We start from the raw sequence: 24,356 nt of genomic DNA, 5'->3' as shown, positions 1-24,356 counted from the left end.
ATTTGAGAGCTTTGGCTACCCACTGATTTTAGATGCAATGTATCAACAGAAACATAGCAAGTTTCTGTAGTGAACATAGTGACATTTACTCCACTAGTATTTCTAAATGTGAAACAAAGCCATATATCCTACTGGAAACATAATTAAGTCTACAGATCCCCAAGGAGGGATCAAAGGAGAAAATGTCTCAGTTGGGGTGAGGAGAACAATGATCCCTTAAACAGCATCCCCCTACCTTCAGAGATGTGTCTATCATCATAGGTTAATTGAAATGTCTGAGAAGTCTCTGGCCACGTGTCTGTCATGTCAACGGACTGCGTGGTGTCATGACGGTGAATGACTAGCTAGCTTTTATAACTGATAGCCATTGGCGTACAGTATTATATAAGTACTAGCTCTCCAACTTCACATCTCAATGAATATATGTATATACCATATTAAACTCACCATCAAAGTTCTTGTTCTTATATGCATCTACCCAATTGATTCTCACCACCCATTTATTTTTTTCACCTTTCCACTCCTCTCTGGTAACCATCAATCTGTTTTAGAGTCTAAGGGCTACGATTTGTTTTCAAATGTCTGAGAACTTTGGCTCTCTGCTGGTTTTTGTTGTTGTTTTTATCTTGCTGTTGTTATTTGTTTTTTCTCTCTGATAACACAGTTATGTTTGAAGAATATCCAGATAGCTTACTGGAAACAGTCTTTCTGTCACTGGGTTAGACAGTAAATCTGGAATCACAGACAGCTGATGTGAGTGTTCCCCAACTCAAAATATGAGCAATACGTTTCTAGAGCCCACAGTAATATGTACATATTGCAGCGATACCTGCGGGTACTTCTCTTATGTAACAATACATAATCCAGATGTTCAACATATTGCCTACACTTTTCAATCATGCAGCAAATATCTGAATTGAGTTTATAAAACTGAGCCAAGGAGGCAACATGAGTTACATGAAAACGGAATTAGCACATAGCCTGTTAAGTGTTTATAGACAGTATAACATATAGAATGAAACATAATTGTTCTTTTTCTAGATTCACCTTTTTAATGTTGAAGGAAATTTGGGTTATAAGTTCATACATGTTTTTTAAATAACTTCACATTTTTATTATCTTTATTATTTAATAGAGATATCCAGAAACCAAGTGTTAAGGGGGCAATAAAAAGGGAGAGAGTCACCTGCAGACCGGCTTTACCACTGTGAAGCTTTTCCCCTGCAGGAGGGACTGGCGGGACTTGAACCTGGGTCCTTGCACATTGTAACATGTGCCCTCAACCAGATGCTGCCACCACCTGGTCCCCATTATACCTCTTTTATGGGTGCAATTTCATCTTTTGCCAGATTATGCATTACCACAGGAAGCGTATATACATTTCAGATTCTTCATTAAATAAAATTAAATGTATATTTAACATTATAAATACATCTTCATGTAAATAGGCAATATTTTTGTGAGTTTTAATGAAGTAATATTTATAAAGCAGAAGTAGTCTGCCAAAAAGAGAAAGGTATTGTACCTTTAGATAATATGAGCAAATTGATGCATTATAGAAATCCTGCACATCATTTATACATGTCCAAATGTAATAGCATAAAATGCATCATCATAAATCATCCCCATTCCATTATTTAAAGTATAGTAAGGTCACCTTCAAAGTTAAGACAATATTAGCCATTCTGTTTATTATGGCTTAGGAAATAGAGCTAGTAATGTCTTTCAGGACTGCAAGTCGACTTTCCTTTGAATTTTGTTTCTTCTACTGCTTTTTATGATATTTCAGTGCCAGTTTTAACAGGGAAACAACCCCATGATAATGTGAAGCATAAATTTTCTGAGCTAAATGCAGTCCATTAAGTGAAACACTGAATGTATAGCTAGCTGTTAGATAAGGAATGGCAGGTTTCCATAAATTAAGCAGAAGTCATTCAGGAGAGTATGGCAGTAGCATTTTAAAAATCTCAGCAGATCATTTATCAGCAAGTAAGAACAGATCATGTTTGCAAACACGGGATGTAAAATAAACCAGTGGAACAGAATTGAAAGCCCAGAAAAAAATCCCCACACCTATGGACATCTAATCTTTGATAAGGGGGGTCCAAAGAATGAAATGGAAAAAGGAGGCTCTCTTCAATAAGTGGTGCTGGGAAAACTGGGTTGTAACATGCAGAAGAATGAAATTGAACCACTTTATCTCACCAGAAACAAAAATCAACTCCAAATGGATCAAAGACCTAGATGTCAGACCAGAAACAATCAAATACTTAGAGGAAAACATTGGTAAAACACTTTCCCACATACACCTCAAGGACATCTTTGATGAATCAAACCCAATTGCAAGGAAGACTAAAGCAGAAACAAACCAATGGGACTACATCAAATTGAAAAGCTTCTGCACATCCAAAGAAACTATTAAACAAACAGAGAGACCCCTCACAGAATGGGAGAAGATCTTCACATGCCATACATCAGACGAGAAACTAATCACCAAAATATATAAAGAGCTCAGCAAACTTAGCACCAAAAAAGCAAATGACCCCATCCAAAAATGGGCAGAGGATATGAACAAAACATTCACTACAGAGGAGATCCAAAAGGCTAACAAACATATGAAAAACTGCTCTAGGTCACTGATTGTCAGAGAAATGCAAATTAAGACAACACTAAGATACCACCTCACTCCTGTGAGAATGGCATACATCAAAAAGGACAGCAGCAACAAATGCTGGAGAGGATGTGGGGACAGAGGAACCCTTTTACATTGTTGGTGGGAATGTAAATTGGTCCAGCCTCTGTGGAGAGCAGTCTGGAAAACTCTCAGAAGGCTAGACATGGACCTTCCATATGATCCAGTAATTCCTCTCCTGGGCTTATACCCCAAGGACTCCATAACATCCAACCAAAAAGAGGTGTAAACTCCTATGTTCATAGCAGCACAATTCATAATAGCCAAAACCTGGAATCAATCCAGGTGCCCAACACCAGATGAGTGGCTGAGAAAGCTGTGGTATATATACACAATGGTATCCTATGCAGCTATCAAGAACAATGAACCCACCTTCTCTGACCCATCTTGGACAGAGCTAGAAGGAATTATGTTAAGTGAGCTAAGTCAGAAAGATAAAGATGAGTATGGGATGATCCCACTCATCAACAGAAGTTGACTAAAAAGACCTGAAAGGGAAACTAAAAGCAGGACCTGACCAAATTGTAAGTAGGGCACCAAAGTAAAAACCCAGTGGTGAGGGGTAGACATGCAGCTTCCTGGGCCAGTGGGGGGTGGGAGTGGGTGGGAGGGATGGGTCACAGTCTTTTGATGGTGGGAATGGTGTTTATGTACACTCCTAGCAAAATGTAGACATATAAATCAGTAGTTAATTAATATGAGAGCGGGAAAATCAATTGTGTGTCTCAAAGTTTGTCAAAACACAAACTGAATCTTTTAAATATATAGGCTGTGCATTTGATACGCGGACTCTCTCAAAAGCCTAGACCAAGTAGATTAGAAGCATCCAATAGCACAGCTATATACAAGATACTGGGTACTGTACAGCAAACCCTAACAAAAGGACTTTTCAAAGTTAACCCAATTACCAAATAATGTGATGATAACATTAACTATCAATTGTCTTTTTGAACCCTAAGACAGCAGGAACCTCACATCTCCACTAGAGAGCCCCTACTTCCCCCAGTCCTGGAACCCTTGAATAGGGCCCACTTTCCCATATGCCTCTCCCAATCCATACCAAATAATATTGCACCTGCCAATCACAACCTAACCAACGCAACGATTGCCACCTCAACATGCTTCACCTCAGACTGTCCAGAGACTTCATGTGTGGAATGACAACCCTTCACCTTCATTACTCGGGTGAGACCTTTCCTTTTATAGTACACTCTAATTTCATCTCAGGTGGTTCACTTTCTAACAAAGTCCCAAAACCTAGATATACACCAGTTTCTGTGAGAGAGAGCTTATGTTCACACGTATCCATAAACTACTGTAAAATATATACCTGAAAGCAGAAGTACACTAGAGCTTGCAGTGAGTACCTCCCTAACACTTCCTCTCCACTATTCCAAGCTTTGGGTCCATGATTGCTCAACAATTTGTTTGGCTTCATATGTTAACTCTCTTTTCAATCACCAGGTTCCAGATGCCATCAGGATGCTGGCCAGGCTTCCCTGGATTGAAGACCCCACCAATATGTCCTGGAGCTCAGCTTCCCCAGAGACCCACTAATAGGGAAAGAGAGAGGCAGACTGGGAGTATGGACCGACCAGTCAACACCCACGTTCAGTGGGGAAGCAATTACAGAAGCCAGACCTTCTACCTTCTGCAACCCTCAATGACCCTGGGTCCATGCTCCCAGAGGGATAGAAAATGGGAAAGCTATCAGGGGCAGGGGTGGGATATGGAGATTGGGTGGTGGGAATTGTGTGGAGTTGTACCCCTCCTACTCTATGGTTTTGTTAATTAATCCTTTCTTAAATAAAAAAATTTTTAAAAAATAATGTAGAAAAATCCTTTCTTCAACTGTTGTCAATACATAAGCAATTTGACTCATGGATAGTGAATCTGTAACACTATAACCTTGTTTATACAAGGACTAGGGTATATGGAACTTAGAACATTTATTTTTTTGTAATTAATTAGAAGGCCTTGGACTATTGTGAGAAGTTATTGAAACAATTTTAATATACTTTATTGGAGGAAGTAACTTACAATAGGTGTCTGCTCCCTCATCTATGTCCCAAATGACAACCTCATCCACCATGGTGCACTGGACCCCCGACACCTTTTCAATCTCTCTTTTTGAGTCTTTGGTTCTGCTGCAATATACTCTAGCTGGTATATTTTCTTTTTCTTGGTATCTTAAGTCTCACCTGTTAGTTCAGTATCCCACTGATTGTCTTCTACTTCTAGTTCATCTCATTTAACATGGTTCCTTCAATCTCCATCCAAGATGTAGCAAAAAAGAATATTCTATCATTTCGTACAGCTAAGTAGTATTGCAATATATATCAAGACCTTCTTAGCCATTCATCTGTTGGACAGTTGGGTGATTTCCTTATGTGACTACCACAAATAGTGCTGCTATGCCCATAGGTGTGCAAAAAATATCTATAGAACATTTCTGTTTTATTTTTTGAATAGACTCTCTAGGAAAGGAAATGCCAGAACACACGGGAGGTACATTTTAAATTTTCTGAAGAATCTCAATACTGTTTTCCACAATAGTTGAACCAATTTATATTCCTAGAAACAGTATAAGTGAGTTCATTTCACCACATTCTCCCCAGCACTTGTAATTTCTATCCATTTTAATGTATGGTATTCTTACAGGTACAAAGTGGTACTTATTTTTTGTCTTGATTTATATTTCTCTATAAATCAATTACTAATTTTCCCCATCTACCTGGTTTTTTAAAATACTTTCCACTTTTTAATGTATTTTTTAAATTTTTTTACCAGAGCACTGCTCAGCTCTGGCTTATGGTGGTACAGGGAATTGAACCTGGGACTTTGAAGCACTAGAGAGTCTGTTTGCATAACCATTTTACTATCTACCCTACCCTCTGTTGTTTATCTGAATGCCTCTTTTGTTGAAGAGTTCTATTCATATCCTATTTATTCATTTATTTATATTTATTTATTCCCTTTTGTTGCCTTTGTTTTATTGTTGTAGTGATTATTGCTACTATTGATGTCGTTGTTGGATAGGACAGAGAGAAATGGAAAGAGGAAGGGAAGACAGAGAGGGGGAGAGAAAGACAGACACCTGCAGACCTGCTTCACCGCCTGTGAAGTGACTCCCCTGTAGGTGGGGAGCCGGGGGCTCGAACCGGGATCCTTTTGCCTGTCCTTGCACTTTGCACCACATGCGCTTAACTCGCTGCGCTACTGCCCGACTCTCTCATATCCTATTCTTATACATGTCTAGATCACATGACCAGTGTGCTGCTTTGCCATGTGGAGCCCCAGTTTGGGCTTGGCCCCCAACACACTGAAGGAAATTTAGGTGCATTCTCCCTTTCTCTCTCTCCCTCTCTCTCTCTCCCCCCCCTCTCTCTAACAGAAAAAGAAAAGAATATGCATTCTATACTGCAGTAACATTACATTATGACATGTGTAAATGCAAGTGTAAATCAACTGAAAATCAACATATGTGTACATTCGTAGACCTCATATACATGAATTGCAGTGAAAAGCAAAACTGTCTACCTGAAACTTTAATGTTGATTTAGTGATGGATTTTCTCATGAAATGTATTTGCTGCTTTGAACAGGGCTGGGGAGGTAGCACATCAAAAAACAACCAACTTTAATGCCTTACATACCAGAGATCCCAGGTTCAATCCGCAGCATCACCAGAGCAGAGCTAAGCAGTGCTCTAGAAACACACACACACATACACACAGCCCTCCATACCTCCCAGAAAAATGAAGTGAATTATAGGATTGGAAATGGTTTGAATAAAGTCACTTGCAAATGTTCTCAGCAATTCCTTCATTTACTACTACAACTAATTATTATTACGCCACCCTATTTAAAAATTATGTAAGACCAGAACAGTCACAACTGTTGTCTCCACTATTTAACTAAATGTTTGTAAAATATTAGCAATTGAAATAATATTAATGAAAGATATGTCATAATTGATCTTTTGCTCCTACTCCCCCCCAAAAAAATAAAGACTTTAATTTAATTAAAGAAAATTAATCATAGATCTTCTGTAGGGCAGTTGTAGGTCACAGTGGGAAAATTAAGGAATGATAAGGAAAGCAGAGACAGCCCATGACAAAAAAGTTATTTATTGAACTAGCTATCTCAGTGAATGATGGGACTTTAAACTCTTACAGAAAATCTTGAGGATTAGATTTAAAATACAAGCTTCAAAATTCCCGAGGGAGAGGGCAGGACTAATGATACTTTCATATCTATATCTTGATTGCTGGTCAAGAATTTCACTCCTGAGGGATATAGAATCTATGCCAGTTGCAAGCAGGTGTACTCAGAGGAAAAACATTTGGTGACTTCTCCAAGTGACAGGCCATGATGCAGTTGTTAGCTACCAGAATAAACGATGATGGACACAAAAATGATCATCGGAACTGTAGATAACATGGGAACACACAGACATCCTTTGCTGACTTTCTATTTACTAAGAGAATACACATTCCACACAAACATGTCAATATGTTTATTATGGACCAACTTATTCCCCATAGACTTAAACTTTTTTTACGTGGTATTAAAGACCTAACCTAGGGTGTCGGGTGTTGGCGCAACTGGTCGAGTCCACACATTACAGTGCACAAAGAAAGACCCAGGTTCAAGCCCCTGGCACCCACCCACAGGGGGAAAGCTTTTTGAGGGGTACAGCAGGGCTGAAGGTGTCTCTCTCTGTCTCTCTTCTTCTCTATTTCTGTCTGTCTCTACCCAATAAATAAATAAAGATATAGAAAAAGAGATTTTTAAAAATTAAAAAAAAGAACTTAACCTAAGACTTTCCATAGGTGAAGTATCTTTAAGCTGCCTCCACAATACTAGTTACCATATATTTCAGAGGAGATAAAGAGAAAGAATAAAAGGGAAAGAGAGAATGAGAAGCACCAATATCACTCTACTAACCACAGATAATCCATTTTCATCTTTGATGCTGTTCCTGGTGGACCACGTGGTCAGGGAGATTGAACCAGGGCCTCTAACCTAGCAGCCATGTGCTTTACCACTGAGACACCTGCCTAGTCCTAGGTTTTTACACTGTTATTTTGAACAAATTTTAAACGTCAGTTGTTCACAAGCTAGGTGGCAGCACACTTGGTAGAGTGCACATGTTACAATGTGCGTGGACCCAGGTTCAAGTTATTGGTCTCCACTGACTGGAGGTAAATTTCTTGAGCAGTAAAGCAGTGCTGTAGATAGGTGTTCCTCTCTCTCTCTTCCTCCCTTTCTATCACCCTCTTCTTGATTCCTCTCTAAGCCTATCCAATAAATAAATATATTTTAAGAGAAAACAAAGAACCCCAGTTGTTCAGTTTGGAGCACTAGACCATCTTTGTACCTTACAAAATAAATGACACCTAAGAGAGATGTATGGAAATTAGGAGAGAATAAATTAAGACAACTTCTTGTATTGTATAAACAAAAACTTTCCTTAAAGCAGCACAGCATTTATTTCCTTTTCACCAAATCATTTCCTTGAGGAAGTACTGATTTACAAAAACAGTTGTTGACACATGGGTACAATTTCTTATTTTCCAATGTCAGGTGCCAACAAACTGGAATCTGTGTAAAAAGTGTCTTAGACCAGAGCCCAAGAGATAGGGCATATGTACACATGTACTATAAATTAGGGGAAAATATATACCTCAAAGCAAACGTGCACAATAATTTGCAGTGAGTCAATAAATGAAGCAATCAAGTAGAAAGACTTAAAAAGATGCCTTAAAGTACCTAATGAAACAGTTTCTACTTAGGCCTAGACACTCTCCTCTCCTACTTCCTAGTATACTTACCTCAATCACTCCGAAGGTAGCCTTGTCAGACAAGGTAAGGACTACAAAAGCAGAATTAAGGCAAGAGACTGGCATACTTTAATGACGACTTTTTTTTTAAAAGATTTTATTTATTTATTAATGAGAAACATCAGAGAGAGAAAGAGCCAGACATCACTCTGGTACATGTGCTGCCAGGGATTGAACTCAGGACCTCATGCTTGAGAGTCCGATGCTTTATCCACTGAGCCACCTCCTGGACCACTGATAACTCTTTAGTCACTTATCAGGCCACTCCATCACCTGGGTCCTAGACTGGGAGTCCTGGGATTCCCACAGACATGATGGGCTTAGACCTCTAACAGATCCCTCTTGCCACTGTCACTGGTAATTTCTATCAGGAACAACATAAGGGCCCTTTGTAGGCCCCTACAGAACCTTGCTCTCAATGTGGATCAACAATGGTAGGGACTGTTCCATTCTCCAAAGGGAGGTTGGACAACGTACTCTACCTACCACCCGAGGAAGATGGGTCCTGAAATCAGTGCAGCCTGGAATGTTCCTAGTCGTGAACTACAGGGATGCAGAGGTTACACAGGCTTCTGTGCTGAATATGGGCCCCAGATCAAATCTATGGGGTTTACAGTCAACAATATTTATGTTCTTTCCCCATATTTGGGAGCTACTCTCTTCCCTGATCCAGCTTTCTAGTCCTTTTTCCAATTATGACACCATCTCCCCAGACAATTACCTGGGTCCACCTGCATGTTAGCTGTTGGGCTCAGGCAAAAAATAGTAAAGTCAGGGGTCCCTTGGAATAGACCTAAAATAGACCTACTAGCTTTTTCCAAAATGGAGACCCCAAATCTTCATCTGCAATAGTCTTGCCTTTAGGTTCATGATTAGTCAACAATTTGTTCTGCTTCATATCTTAACTCTTTTACAGCCACCAGGTTCCAGATGTTAACATGGTGTCAACCTGACTTCCCTGGGCAGAGGACCCGACCATATGAATTGGAGTCCAGCCTCAAGGAGAGAGACAGGCTGGGGGTATGGACCCATTAGGGGGAGAGAGAGACAGGCTGGGAGTATGGATAGACCTGCCAACACCCATGTTCAGTGGAGAAACAATTACAGAAGCCAGACCTTCCACCTTCTGCAGCCCACAATGATCCTGGGTCCATACTCCCAGAGGGATAAAGAATAGGGAAGCTATCAAGGGAGGGGATTAGATATGGAGCTCTGGGGGTGGGCACTGTGTGGAAATGTACCCCTCTTATCCTATAGTCTTGCCAATATTTCCATTGTATAAATAAAAATTTTAAAAGGTGTCTTAGAATTTATTATTGATTTTACATGTTTTTCTGAAAGTTTAGTTTTAATAGTTAAATTTTAAAAACACATCCTAACTGAAAGTGTGAAAAGTATAGTATGATACTATATATTCAATAATAATGATTAATCCTAGATTTTTACGTATGTCACATAGACATATTATCAAATTCTTTTTACCTCATAACTGTTTGACACTCCTTCAGGCATCTAGAAAACACCAAATTGCTTTGTCTTATTTTCTTGGGCTATAAAGTGGAAAACACTACCCCCAAATACATTATTCAACATAGGTTATGATGCATCCTTAAAGTGAATTTGGCACAAAAGGAGATGTTCTGTGTTTGTTACTTGTTCAGAGCTTAAGACAAAAATGTTGGTGAGCCAAAGATCAGATATGGACTGTTTACAACAGCTGTTAATTACTTTCTTCCCTGATGACTAAAAAGCAGATGTGATAATTAAATGACAGAAATGCCAAACTTCAGGCAGAAGGAACAATATCCTCACAGTGCCTCTTGTTAGCAAGTAGAAATGAATCCATTGTGCAGAGAAAACTACAGAAGTGTATACCCATAGACCCTGTTAAGATAGACGGCCTTCTGACAAGGGCTGGTTTATTCTGTCCTTGTGTCTGATTCTCTGTTGAATAAAGGACACCATGGACCCATTTTTCCTTTCCCATCTGGCTTGTGTAGAAAACACAGGGAATTTGAATAAATTATTCTTAGGGTTCCTACCCCATAAATTAGAAGACTCTTTCTTGTGTATACCCATAGAAAGTAAAAAAGGAGAAAGGTAGAAGCTTTGAATAAGGAAATGTAAAACAGAAAAAAGAACTATGAGCTAAAATAGCAATGCTGTTAACTTTTTAAAAAAACTTAAAATACCCTCGTGACATTAAAATGATCTTTAAAGTACTTTTCCTGTGTATCACCGTAGCAAAAAGAAATGTCACGTAGATAGTAAGAGAATGAAATCCTAAGTTGGGTGACCTGAAATTTTTTATTGCGTGATAAGGGCATGCACCACTAAATCTATTTGTACATTTAGTTTATAAAATACATAAAAACAAATCCCTAACATTCCCTTTCTTAATATAGATGCCAATGAGTTTATACAGTGGACTATATGATAAAGCATTTGCAGCCATAAATCATGCATTGACAAGTGCTCCTATTTCTTATGTCATAACACATTTTAAAATAAGGCATAATGTTTATAAAGGAGAATATATGATCCAGTAAATAGTATCTGAAGGAGATATGATGTCCAAACAATGCAGAGATATTTGATAACCATCAAATCATGTACCCTAGCATATCAATCCAATGGCCATTTTTTCCACTAGTCTAAATTTTGATACCATAAAGATATTAACAATATAAAATAGTCTGTCCAAAATAGCTATTAATTTGGTTTGATCTGTTTCCCATGAATTTAATAATCAAAAAATATTCTAGCAAAAATCTTACAAAAGCATTTTCTCTTGCAAATCTGTAAGCTAGAGAATCAATTCTTTATATAGTATGCAATGCTGCGATATTATTGTTTGGGTCTGGGTGGTTATGTCCTGATAGAGTACAATGTTATGACCTATGAGGACCCTGGTTTAAGCCCCAGGCCCTAACTGCAGGCAGGGAGTTTCTGGAGCAGTGAAGCAGTTCTGCAAGAATCTTTCCCTCTCTCCCTTTCTATCTACTTTCCTCTATGTTTCTCTCTGTCTCTACCCAAAATAAATACATAAAATATTTAAAAAGAAAGAATACTGTTTATTAATATATTTATCTGTTTTCTAATTTGTTCTTTTGTGATAGCACAAAGCATATACAGAAAATCAAAGAAAAAGTGATAATAGTCAATGTCACAGAAAAGGTACTAATATAAGAACTAATGATATGTCTTAATAATCAATGCAGTTTTAAATTTTTATATTAATAATCATTATATGGGATCTTCATTTTGTAAAAGAAGTATAATTTAATTTAATGTTATAGTAGTAAAATAGTAGAAATAGTTATATATTATATGTTATTAAATGTTATAGTAGTAAAAATCAACCTTGTTTTCTTGAAATATTCAATACTATACAGAAACCATAATATTTTTGCCTCCTAAACAGAAGGCATTATTGTTCTATTAAGGAAGTTCCACTCACTCACAGGAATAAATGCAGAGCAGGAGTTAATAAGGATGCACCAATAGTTCTAGCTGTTTGTGTTTTGACATTTGTCTGCTAGTAGGTGGTCTACTTCTCATTTTTTTAAAACCTCTGGAGTAGAAAGTTGGTTCGCACTGAATTACAATATTATGAGTCATGTATGGAAGGAGCTATTGAAGCATTTGTAGCTCAGCTATTAAAGGTCGACTTCATCAATTATATTCTATCTTCTCACAGAAAGGCAGTGTTCTGGATCAACTTTCTTTTTAAATCTAGTCTTTGTTTCAGAAACAATAATATATCTCATCTGGTTCACTCTTTTCTTTTTAATTGCTTGTGAAAGAAAGTTTTATTTAAAACTAAAGTAGATAGACAGAGTAGATTTTTCTCAAGTTACTACTAGTAAGGGATATTGAATTAGAATGGTTTGAATTACATATTACTCTTCCACTACAAATAACAATAAGAAATCTCACAAGAGCTTTATTTGCATGCATCTTTATTGTAAGGGATATTTAAGGAATATTATTATTCATATTTAATATGAGAATGCAGTTATTGGGCTGGCAAAATAACTTACATGGGTGGTGTGCTACTTTGCCATATGACTGGCCTAGAAATCTGTGAAGACTCTAAGCATTAGATTACTTTTTCTTGTTTTATTATTCCAAGTATCCTTGTGCTTGCAGTTGAAAACAAAGTAAATCAGTTTCTCTGATTTAAAAGGAACATTGGCACTTGTTGGAGAGTAGGGCCTACTGTCCCAGAAAGTCCAGACCATTGTTTCCATGAGGTCCCAATGGGTTGACCCCCAACTTCCCCTTTGGGTCGAGACAAGGGCAGGGTCCCCCAGTCTCTGGAATTTATGATGGCTATACCCCTGGACCTGGGCGCCTTTCTACACATGCCACCTCCCCCTTTCCTTCTTTAATTAAAAGCCATGGATTACTGTGAGTGGTTAACCTTAAAACCGCCAGCAAACATCCTGATTCTTCAGCTGCCTCCCTTTCTGCCTGAAAGTGCCTGCAATCTACCTCTAGAAAAATGTACATTGTAAAGCCTGTGGCCAAACCTTGTGTGGTAACCTTTTACTTATGATCAAACAGTCTGTTGGTCAAAATGTGACTATGCATTGTGTTACTCTATGTGTGGGTTAACGGTTACCTCAACCTTCCCCCTAACCCCGAGTAAGGGGTATGTTTTCCAACTTTTCCTTTCAATAAACGGGTTGCCCACCTTTCCAGGGATGCCCCTACAGTTAAATGAGTCTGAGATCCTCTCCACACACATCGCCCACCACAAGCAGAGTTACCCTGGGACTCCCTGGGGAGCTGCTCTGACCCTCACCCTCGTCTCTTATGGCCAGGGGGGCGGGGAACCCAGAGTGGCCTGCAGGCATTGAAGGGACTAATTAGAACACTAGTGTGTTTTCTCACTACTCTTAAAAATACCATGTAGACTGTGGTAAACCATGATAAAAATTATACTTTACAACCACATAGATTGACTTAGAATCATTTGCCCAGACACAGTAGCTAGCACAAATTTTAGTCTGGATTACATAAAAATCATATTAAAAACAATTAGGGGCCTGAATAGTGGCTCACCTAGCTGAAGAAGGTGATTGAGTGAGGATGGGGTTCAAGCCCCAGGTCTCCACATACAGATGGAAACTCCCAGGTGGTGAAGAAACACTGCTGCAAGTGTCTGTATTTCTTTCCCTCTTTCTGTCTCCCCTTCCTTCTTAATGTCTTTATGACCTATCAAACTGAAACATGAATAAATATGAAAAGAAAAATGATCATTTATAGTGCCATCAGCACCACCATATTGTTTTCATCAAGTATCCCTTTCCTTAAACAAAGTCTACTTTTCTCATGGAAATCCTCAAGAGTTAGGTTTGATTACATGCCAAATGAATCCCTGGATACCTATGCTGGCCCTGGCTATGAAAGTGTAGTCTGGTTAGAGAGCACAGAGTCTAACCTTCTCACCTGACTTATCAGCAATGTGATCAAAGATCACTGGATTTCTCTAAAGTATTAAAATACTTTTTATACCTATTTTACAGTAGGTAGTAGAACAAAAGCAAAATATTTAGGAAAACATCTAGTATCTACTGAGCATGGAGAAATACTTTTTGTTGTCACTACTAAGGTCACTATTCTAATTTACTGACAGAGGAAATACGGGGAAGATCATGTGACAAGACTCCAAGTAATCTTAATTTAACCTCAGATGTGGTTAGGTGTATTGCATGGACAGCAGGCCACTGTGGTAGAAAGAATTTACTGAGATTCAGAACAAGTAATAAAACTAGTATTTTGGAATATAGAGAATTATACTGGGCACTGTTTGAATATATTATATTCAATTTTTTTCTGGCACACTACAATACAATAAGGCAGGTTAGAGTAAGTTTTTTTAATTTTTTAATTATATTTATTTATTGGATAGAAACAGCTAGAAGTTGAGAGGGAAGGGTGGCATAGAGACAAAGAGAGACAGAGAGACACCTACAGCCCTGTTTCGTCACTTGTCAAGCTTTCCCCCTGCAGGTGGGGACCAGGGGCCCGAACCTGGGTCCTTGCACACTGTAACATGTGCACTCAACCAGGTACACCACCACCCGGTCTCTAGAATAAGTTTTAATAAAGACAAAGATATGCCTAAGAAAATATTTTCATGGTAGGTAACAGAATCATATTATTGGAATTATAAAGCCAAATCATGTGATATGGATTCAGATATAGTTGCTTCATTAATTACTCTATGCAAGCCATATAATTACAAGCTAAGGGAATTCATAAAAGATGAAAATTTTAAAACTGTAAAATATTTACTATGTTAGAAATTCAACATAAAACCATTTATATTGCTTAATGATGAGAAGAAAGTACAAATATTTATGTAGAGGTCAAGTGGTGGCTTACCCAGTGGAGTGCAAATAGTATCACGTGTAAGAGTCCAGGTACAAGCCTTGGTCCCACCTGCCTCCTGAGTAGTGAAGCAATGATGCAAGTGTCCTTTTATCTGGCTCTTTCTACTTTTACTTCTGTCTCTAGCTCTTCCATTTCTCACCATTTATAAAATAAAAATAAAAATAAATGGTCACCAGGAATGATAGATACAGTCACATAGGCACTGAGCCCCAATGATAACCCTGGATACAATGTAAATATGTCCAACAAAGTGTCTATTCTCCAATCTTTTAAAAAATTTTTAATATTTATTTATTTATTTTCCCTTTTGTTGCCCTTGTTGTTTATCATTGTTGTTGTTATTGTTATTGCTGTGACTGACTTTGTTGGATAGGACAGAGAGATATCAAGAGAGGAGGGGACACCGCCTATGAAGCGAACCCCCTGCAGGAGGGGAACCACGGTCTCGAACCTGGATCCTTACACCAGTCCTTTTTATTTGTGCCACGTGTGCTTAACCTGTTGCACTAGCCTGACTCCCTCTCCACTCAATTCTTGGATACTATTACAAAGAGCTTGAGGAAGAATCAGTCTCATAGAATTTCTTCCTTCATATTTTTGTTTATTATTTAGCGAAGTATAAATTATAGAAACTAGTAAAAATTTTTCAGGGCTTGCAAGATATCTTGCTTGGATAATGTACTTGTATCATACAAATAACCTAGATTTAAATCCAGTTTCCACTGCACTGAAGGAAACTTCAGTGTAATGATGTTTGCCTCTCTGTGTCTCTTTGTTACTTCCTATTTGAGAAAAGGTCAATCTAGAGTGATGAAGCCCCAGTGATGATTTAAAAAAAATCATTTTCAAGTCCACAACTAAGAGAAAACAATTGGTATCTGATAGAGAAGTGAACAGAGCATGTGTAGGGGATATCATAGACTACCTAGATCCAGAGCATAGGGTTTTTTTTTTTTTATTTTCCCTTTTGTTGCCCTTGTTGTTTTATTATTGTAGTTATTATTGTTGTTGTTGTTGATGTCGTTGTTGTTAGATAGGACAGAGAGAAATGGAGAGAGGAGAGAAAGACAGAGAGGGGGAGAGAAAGACAGACACCTGCAGACCTGCTTCACCGCCTGTGAAAGGACTCCTCTGCAGGTGGGGAGCCAGGGCTCAAACCCGGATCCTTAAGCCGGTCATTGTGCTTTGCACCAGGTGTGCTTAACCCATTGGGCTACCGCCCAACTCCCCAGAACATAGGTTTTAAACAAAGCCATTTCACGCACTTATTCACAGATATACTTTATATTTTACATAAATATGTGTCAAATATTTTTCTATGTTGTCAAACTTTTCCTAGTTAGTGAGGCTATAGCAGTGAACACGGCAGTGTTCTTGCTCTGATGAAAGTTTGCTTTTCAAATGTAAAATATAAAAAAAATGCATATAAGGACAGGGCAGGGCTAGGTAGCATAATGGTTATGCAAAGAAACTCTCCTGCCTGAGGCTCCAAAGTCCCTGGTTTTCCTATATCACCATGTCAGACCTGAGCAGTGTTCTGGTAATAAAAAAATACAAATTAAATATTTAAATAATGTTTAAAAATGGATATAATAATACAGGGTGATTTTATTATTTGTTCATTTCCAGTAGTACATTTACAAGTAGCAATAAAAGTAGAAATACATGTAAGTATAAATATTATTTAAAGACAGAGCATCACTTCAATATATGGCAGGATTAAGAGAATAATATAACGTAGTATCTAGTAAATAGTACTTGAGATCTCATGGCCATTCTTTCTTTTCAGGATAAGTATTAAGTCTGTATAAATATTTTTGGTAAAACAAGTTCTCAAAATCAATAACTTATATACCGAAATAAAACATAATTATACATACTAATGCCTGTTGGCTCCTCCTGTACTTCCCCTACCAAAATGCACCAGGGGGGCTGGGAATAAAGCAGAATTGTCATGCAAAACCACTTCCATGCCAGGTTTGTTCCCCAGCACCACCATAAACTAGAGCTGAGCAGAACTCTTGTTTCTCTCTCTCTCTCTCCCTCTCTCTCTCTCTCTCTCTCACTTGCTCTCACTTTCATTCTCATCTGTTTGTATGCTTCTAATTCTGCTTTTAAAAACCCTTTCTGTTTCATTTGGTTTAATCCCCCCTGCATTCTATTTACATAACACTGTGTTTTATTTACATAACCTCTGTTAACAAGCACCACCCTCCCTCCAGGGCATTGGTGGTTCAGTGGTAGAATTCTTGCCTGTTCCGCCCCCTCTCCTTGTCATACCCTGATTTTCACCTGTCACTTTTCTCTCCACCCTCTCTGTGTCGCATCCTGTTCCCACCCTACTGGGCTAGTATATTTATAAGGACAAGATTGTTTGTAGTTTTTAGTTTAGCTTAGCTTGGTATAGATTGCGCTGCATCCTGCATGAATAAAGAGTTGCTGCGTAAAACCCAGCCATGAGTCCCGGGTCGTCTGTTACCCGCCTGTGAAGCCAGCCCGACAAAAACAACATATGGCGCCTACAATGTGGGACCGGACCTGCGCAACTCCCAGATAAGTGAAGACTTTGCCTACCTTTGCACTATGGTCTTCTCTTCTACTTATGAAGAGGCTTGCCAAAGCCTCTACTGTTTCATCATGAGACAGTTACTCTGTCTCTGGAACATTTTGCTCTGGGCCACACTTTGTTTCCCTGACCGGGAACTTTGGTTTCTTGTGACCCTAATCATAGAGCTTGGGAGATGCACTGAGATTTCTCCTTGGACTTTCTGGATTCCCTCTCCCATGTTTCCTGAGGAAAAGGACTACATTTTGCTCTGGGCCACAGTTTGGTTCTTTATGACCGTGATCGTAGACCTTGGGATATGCATGGGGATTTCCACTGGTACTTTCTGGACTTCATCTCGCATGTTTCCCATGGAGAAGGTCTACTCTAATTTGAGGAACATTCTCCAGTACCATGGCAGTCACCAAGAATGGAGACACTTGGTTAGTTCTACTCTCCTCATTGGATTCTTTCTTCGATGGGAAGATGCTTTTAAAAGTAGATGCCTGAGGGAGTCAGGCGGTGGTGCAGTGGGTTAAGCGCACGTGGCACTAAGTGCAGGGACCGGAGTAAGGATCCCAGTTCGAGCCCTTGGCTCCCCACCTGCAGGGGAGTCGCTTCACGGGCGGTGAAGCAGGTCTGCAGGTGTCTATCTTTCTCTCCCCTCTCTCTCTGTCTTCCCCTCCTCTCTCCATTTCTCTCTGTCCTATCCAACAACAAAGCAACGTCAACAATGGCAATAATAACCGCAACAAGGCTGCAACAACTAGGGCAACAAAAACGGGGAAAAATGGCCTCCAGGAGCGGTGGATTCATGGTGCAGGCACCGAGCCTAGCAATCACACTGGAGGAAAAAAAATAAATAAATAAAAGTAGATGCCTGAAGCAATACAGCAGGAACAGTCAGAAGCACCCTAAATGGAATTTCGAGAAGCTTTTTGGACTAGGACGCCCTCCGGGGACTCTTAATGCTACATGGTGAGATCTGTTTCATAAGAGAGTGATTTAAATGACTGAATTTGAATTGACATTCACTTAAAAACAAAAAGCTGGACGCAGCCATGATTTCTAGAGACATCCAGAAACAATCCAAAAAATTGTTTTTTCCCTCCTTTGATTTCTTTTTTACGTCTTGGCATAAATCTGAAACGTTTAGTCCTAAAACAGTATGAGTTATGGGTGGGGCATATAGTGCAATGATTATGTTAATTATTCTCATGCCTGAGGCTTCTACCGTGGTTCTTCTGTTTACCTTTCCACATTTTATTGAGTTCAAACTGTTTAAACAACCTTAAAATCATACTAGAAAGGACTTCCAATTATAATGGAGTTATCAATTATAGTAAACTTCTAATCTGCTACAAGTTTTGTTTGACAAGTAAGTGAATTTCAGCTGTCAAGTCTTCACATGAAAAAGCATCTACTCAAATGGAATTCCTGGAAATCCATTTGGACCTCTGTTCTCTGACATCACCTACAAGATGGAATGACTACAACACACCCCCAGAAACCAATGATGTGACCTGGCACGACCTGAAGAAACAGATTCACAGACTCCAAAGCTCACTCTCTACAAAAAAGCAGACACTTCCATCGGACTTACTGGTACTCGCTGCTGTGTTTCTCAAAGACTAACTTCAGCCAATTGCCTTGAGACTTTATAGACCATGTCCCCTCGCCTGCAGGCTCTTCCCCAGAGGCAGAAAACTCCCCCTCCTTATTAGGTTATGCCCACAGAGTCAGGAAACGCCCTTTGAGGTAAGAGATGCCCCCAGAGGCATGAAGCGCTCCCAAAGGCAAGAAATGCCCTTTCGCCTGCTAGGCCTTGCCCTTTGAGGCAAGAAACGTTCCCCTTGGCATCACACTGGTTATTGCTGCTCGCCTATTTTGTTTTCCATGTCTTTTTTAAAAATATTTTTTATTATTTATTCCCTTTTGTTGCCCTTGCTGTTTTTTTTTTTTATTGTTGTAGTCATCATTGATGTCATTGTTGTTGGATAGGACAGAGAGAAACGGAGAGAGAAGGGGAAGACAGAGAGGGGGAGAGATAGACACCTGCAGACCTGCTTCACCACTTGTGAAGCAACTCCCCCACAGGTGGGGAGCTGGAGGTTTGAACCAGGATCCTTACACTGGTCCTTGTGCTTTGCGCCACCTGCGCTTAACTCGCTGTGCTACAGCCCGACTCCCCGTTTTCCATGTCTTATGCCAGTTCTTTTGAAAACGCCTGTACGATATAGGTTTCTGTTCACCCCACAATCCTGATACTATGGCCATTAGTTAAAAAGAAAGGGGGAATTGTTGGTATGCTTCTAATTCTGCTTTTAAAAACCCTTTCTGTTTCATTTGGTTTAATCCCCCTGCATTCTATTTACATAACACTGTATTCTATTTACATAACCTCTGTTAACAAGCACCACCTTCCCTCCAGGGCATTAGTGGTTTAGTGGTAGAATTCTCACCTGCTCCGCCCCCTCTCCTTGTCATACCCTGATTTTCACCTGTCACTTTTCTCTCCACCCTCTCTGTGTCACATCCTGTTCCCACCCTACTGGGCTAGTATATTTATAAGGACAAGATTGTTTGTATTTTTTAGTTTAGCTTAGCTTGGTATAGATTGCGCTGCATCCTGCATGAATAAAGAGATGCTGCGTACAACCCAGCCATGAGTCCCAGGTTGTCTGTTACCCGCCCATGAAGCCAGCCTGTCGAAAACAACATATGGTGCCCCAACGAGCCCGGCAAAAACAACACTCATCTTTCTCAATTAAAAATAAAATAAACAAATATTTTTTTAAAAAAAACGCATCATGAAACCCATTCAGTATCTAAAATACATTCTTCCTAAAAATCAAATATTCTTTGCTGAAAGGAATTCTTGTCATTCAGTCTGAATAACTATAGTGTTTTCTTACTGAGGTCATGCCTTAAAACAGGTAGACTTGGAGTTTATTTAGTAGAAGGGTTCCATAATTACATTCAAACATGGGGTATTGTGTGTTTTTATAGAAAATCAATGTAGTAGATGGAGTCGGGTGGTAGTGCAGCTGGTTAAGCGCACATGGCGCAAAGCCCAAGGACCAGTGTAAGGATTGCGGCTCAAGTCCCTGGCTCCCCACCTGCAGAAGAAGTTGCTTCACAGGCGGTGAAGCAGGCCTGCAGGTGTCTGTCTTTCTCTCACCCTCTCTGTCTTCCCTTCCCTGTCTTCCCCTCCTCTCTCCGTTTCTCTCTTTCCTATCCATCTTTATGAAACCAAGAATAATAACTACAACAAAACAAGGGCAACAAAAGGGAAAATCAATAATTATAAAAATTTTTTAAATGTAGTAGTTACAAGAAATCTTCACTTGTCTTTTCATTTTTAAAAAGCTTTGATTTACTTGATTTTTAACAAGAGCTAGATATTTGCTCTTTAACATAAGTTTGAAGTTTCCCAGATTTGAATCTTAAGTAATATGTATCAAAATATCTTATTTATTTATTTATTTATTCCCTTTTGTTATCCTTGTTCTTTTATTGTTATAGTTATTATTGATGCTGTTGTTGTTGGATAGGACAGAGAGAAATGGAGACTGGCTGGGAAGTCAGCGTTGGGAGAGAAAGAGAGACACCCGCAGACCTGCTTCAAGGCTGGTGAAGAGACTCCCCTGCAGGTGGGGAGTCGGGGGCTCAAACCAGGATCCTTAAGCAGGTCCTTGCTTTGCCCACGTGTGCTTAACCCACTAAGCTACCGCCCAACTCCCATATCAAAATATCTTACAGGGATGATTCTATGATGCCTTTATTAAGGCAAAGTAATGAGCTTGTTTATAGGTTAAAGTAAAAAATCAGAGAATTTCGATATCCTCTAAGGAAAAAATAAAACTTCTCCATTTGTTCTGTTTGGGGTGGTATTGCTATTCTTACAAAGAAACAAATTTGAGCTTCAAGGTATATTTAGCCCAATAGAACATACACCTTACATTACACGAGGCTGTGGGTCTGAATACAACAACATGGCGACGTCCGTGGGCTTCATTGATGATGGTAAGGCATCTCTTCCCTGTCTCTATCTTTATCTTCCTTTCTCCTCTCCCTCACTCTTTCTAGATCATATCAAGTGGACATAGATCATGAAACATGTGCCAGGGAGGTCTCTTGGCAGTAATGTGCATACATGAGTCCCTGGGTTAGTTCCCAGAACAGCATTAAAAAAAATAAATAAACAAATAAAAAGAGTAAATTTTCCAGATAAGTTGTTTCATTGCTGGCAATAGGTCCTGCTAGTTAGCTATATGAATGAGGATAATCCAGTACAAACATAGTTTATTTTGATGTGATTAATGAAGTAATGTAATGTTATTCACTTTACTTTTAAATATTATAATGACACATTGTATATACATAACTATAAACTTCGAAAATGTAGTGCAGTTTTATTTCACTGAGATAAAAGAATTTGAACTGCTTACCATGGGAATTGGCATAATTTGAAGAAAAAAAAAAGTTAAAATTTTAACCATCAACTAACCAACATGAAGCCCATACTTGGACTAAGACAAATCTCCCCAGGAACTTCTTTTCCAATATTAGTTTTGAACATAAAGTTACCATACTGTTTTTCTGGACATCTCTGCTTTTATTCAGAAATGGCCAGGGGAATATAAGAAAAGCATCTCTTCCACATGCATTACCTTCACTCTTGCTTCCATATTTAATCTTGAATCTGTGGATTGAATAACCCTTTAGTATATTTATTTTATTCATCTTATGAGGGTTCAGGGTTCCAAGTGGTCTCTCACCTTCTTTATACTAATCCCATATGACCCTTTATATTCCTACTATGACTCTCACCACACCCCCATTAACATGACCTCTCAACCACTTTTTCTGAGACATATCAAGTTGAGTCCTCCTTCACTCCATTAGTCACCCTTCTCCAACTCCTAAGCCAGTGAAAATACATGTGTAATCATCAAACTCTTTCCTAAGTGTGTCTTGTATCTTTTATTCTAAAGAAAAACTAATTCTTACAGAAGAAGAAGAAACACAGCAAATAAAAGTCCACATTATTTATTGATTGATTTTTTGCCTCCAAGGTTTTTGCTGGGGATGGTGCCTGCACTACAAATCCACTGCTCCTGGAAGCTGTTTTTCCCTTGTGTTGCCCTTGTTGTTTATCATTGTTGTTTTTATTGTTGTTGTTGCATAGGACAGAGAGAAATCGAGAGAGGATGGGAAGGCAGAGAGGGGAGATAAAGACACATGCAAACCTGCTTCACTGCCTGGGAAGCAACCCCCCCCAACCCCTGAAAGTGAGCTGGGGGCTCAAACCTGGATCCTTTAGCGGGTCCTTGTGCTTTGTGCCATGTGCTCTTTTTTTTTTTTTTCCCTCCAGGGTTATTGCTGGGCTAGGTGCCTGCACCATGAATTCACCACTCCTGGAGGCCATTTTTTCCCTCTTTTGTTGCCCTTGTTGTTGTAGCCTTGTTGTGGTTATTATTATTGCCATAGTTGGTGTTGTTCGTTGTTGATTAGGACAGAGAGAAATGAAGAGAGGAGGGGAAGACAGAGGGGGGAGAGAAAGATAGACACCTGCAGACATGCTTTACAGCCTGTGAAGTGACCCCCCTGAGGTGGGGATCCAGGGGCTTGAACAAGGATCCTTTCTCTGGGCCTTGCACTTCACAACACATGCATTTAACCCCTGAGCTACCCCTCCCCCTGACTCCCAGCCTGGCAATCTTATCATTGCTTTACAAGTTAAATGCAACCACAACCTGAGCCACAAAGAATATCCAAGATCATCCTGTCTTTTTTTGTTTGTTTGTTTGTTTATATTTATTTATTTTCCCTTTTGTTGCCCTTGCTTTATTGTAGTTATTATTATTGTTGTTATTGATGTCATTGTTGTTGAGTAGGACAGACAGAAATGAGGGGGCAGAGAGGGAGAGAGAAAGACACCTGCAGACCTGCTTCACCACCTGTGAAGTGACTCCTCCGCAAGTGGGGAGCCGGGGGCTCGAACCAGGATCCTTACGCCGGTCCCTGTGCTTTGTGCCACATGTGCTTAACCCACTGCACCACTGCCCAACCCTGCCATGTGCTCTTAACCTTCTGTGCTACCACCTGCCCCCCCACCCCCGAAAGTCCACATGCAGCTATGTGGAAGTGGCTGTGAGTAAAGAGGAAAGACTCAATAGCTACTATTGCTAGAGTTCTACAAATATATCTTTAAAAGGACAAAATAACTTCAGAAGTAAACACATGAACTTGTCAGGAAATTGTGAGGATGTGGTTGAGCTTGGCAGGGTTTGACCTGAGGAGTGCATCTATCCTGTCAGTCTCTCTCTCTTTGGAGAGGTTAAGCAAGGAGGGACAGGAGTAACCCCAAAGGTTTGTTTCATCTATCAGACTCCCTGCCTCACAAAGCAGCCTACATTCCTGATACTACGGCCATTAGATAAAAAGAAAGGGGGAGATGTCGGGAAATTGTGAGGAGCCTCACAAAGCGTTAAGCCAGCTCCCCCTGCTCCACCCTGCATTCCTGATGCTATGGCATATCTGCATAATCACTGTTTTGCCCTGGAGATCCCCACCCATTCCATTCCTTTGATCTGTCTTCTTTCTGCCCTCTCCACCTTAGCAACAGTTGCTGGGGGAGCCCTACCACTTCAGTCTCTCCCACTTTTCTCCACCCCTCTCCTAGCCATGTAAGGTATTGTCAAGCCACTTCTGTTTCTGTCTTGGCTCTTCCCTGTCCTGACCTGGAGTAGGGCGGGTGTGCAGACTGAGAGGCTGACTCCGGCCATTGCAGTTGGTGCCATGTGGCTTAACCAGATGTGCTACCGCCTGACTTTGGGAAGCGCAGATGAATAAAGATTTGAATT

The sequence above is a fragment of the Erinaceus europaeus genome, chromosome 4 (assembly GCF_950295315.1).
Source record: "Erinaceus europaeus chromosome 4, mEriEur2.1, whole genome shotgun sequence".
Taxonomy (NCBI): Eukaryota; Metazoa; Chordata; class Mammalia; order Eulipotyphla; family Erinaceidae; genus Erinaceus; species Erinaceus europaeus.
The sequence above is the reverse complement of the archived record's forward strand: the minus strand, read 5'-3'. Positions refer to the sequence as shown.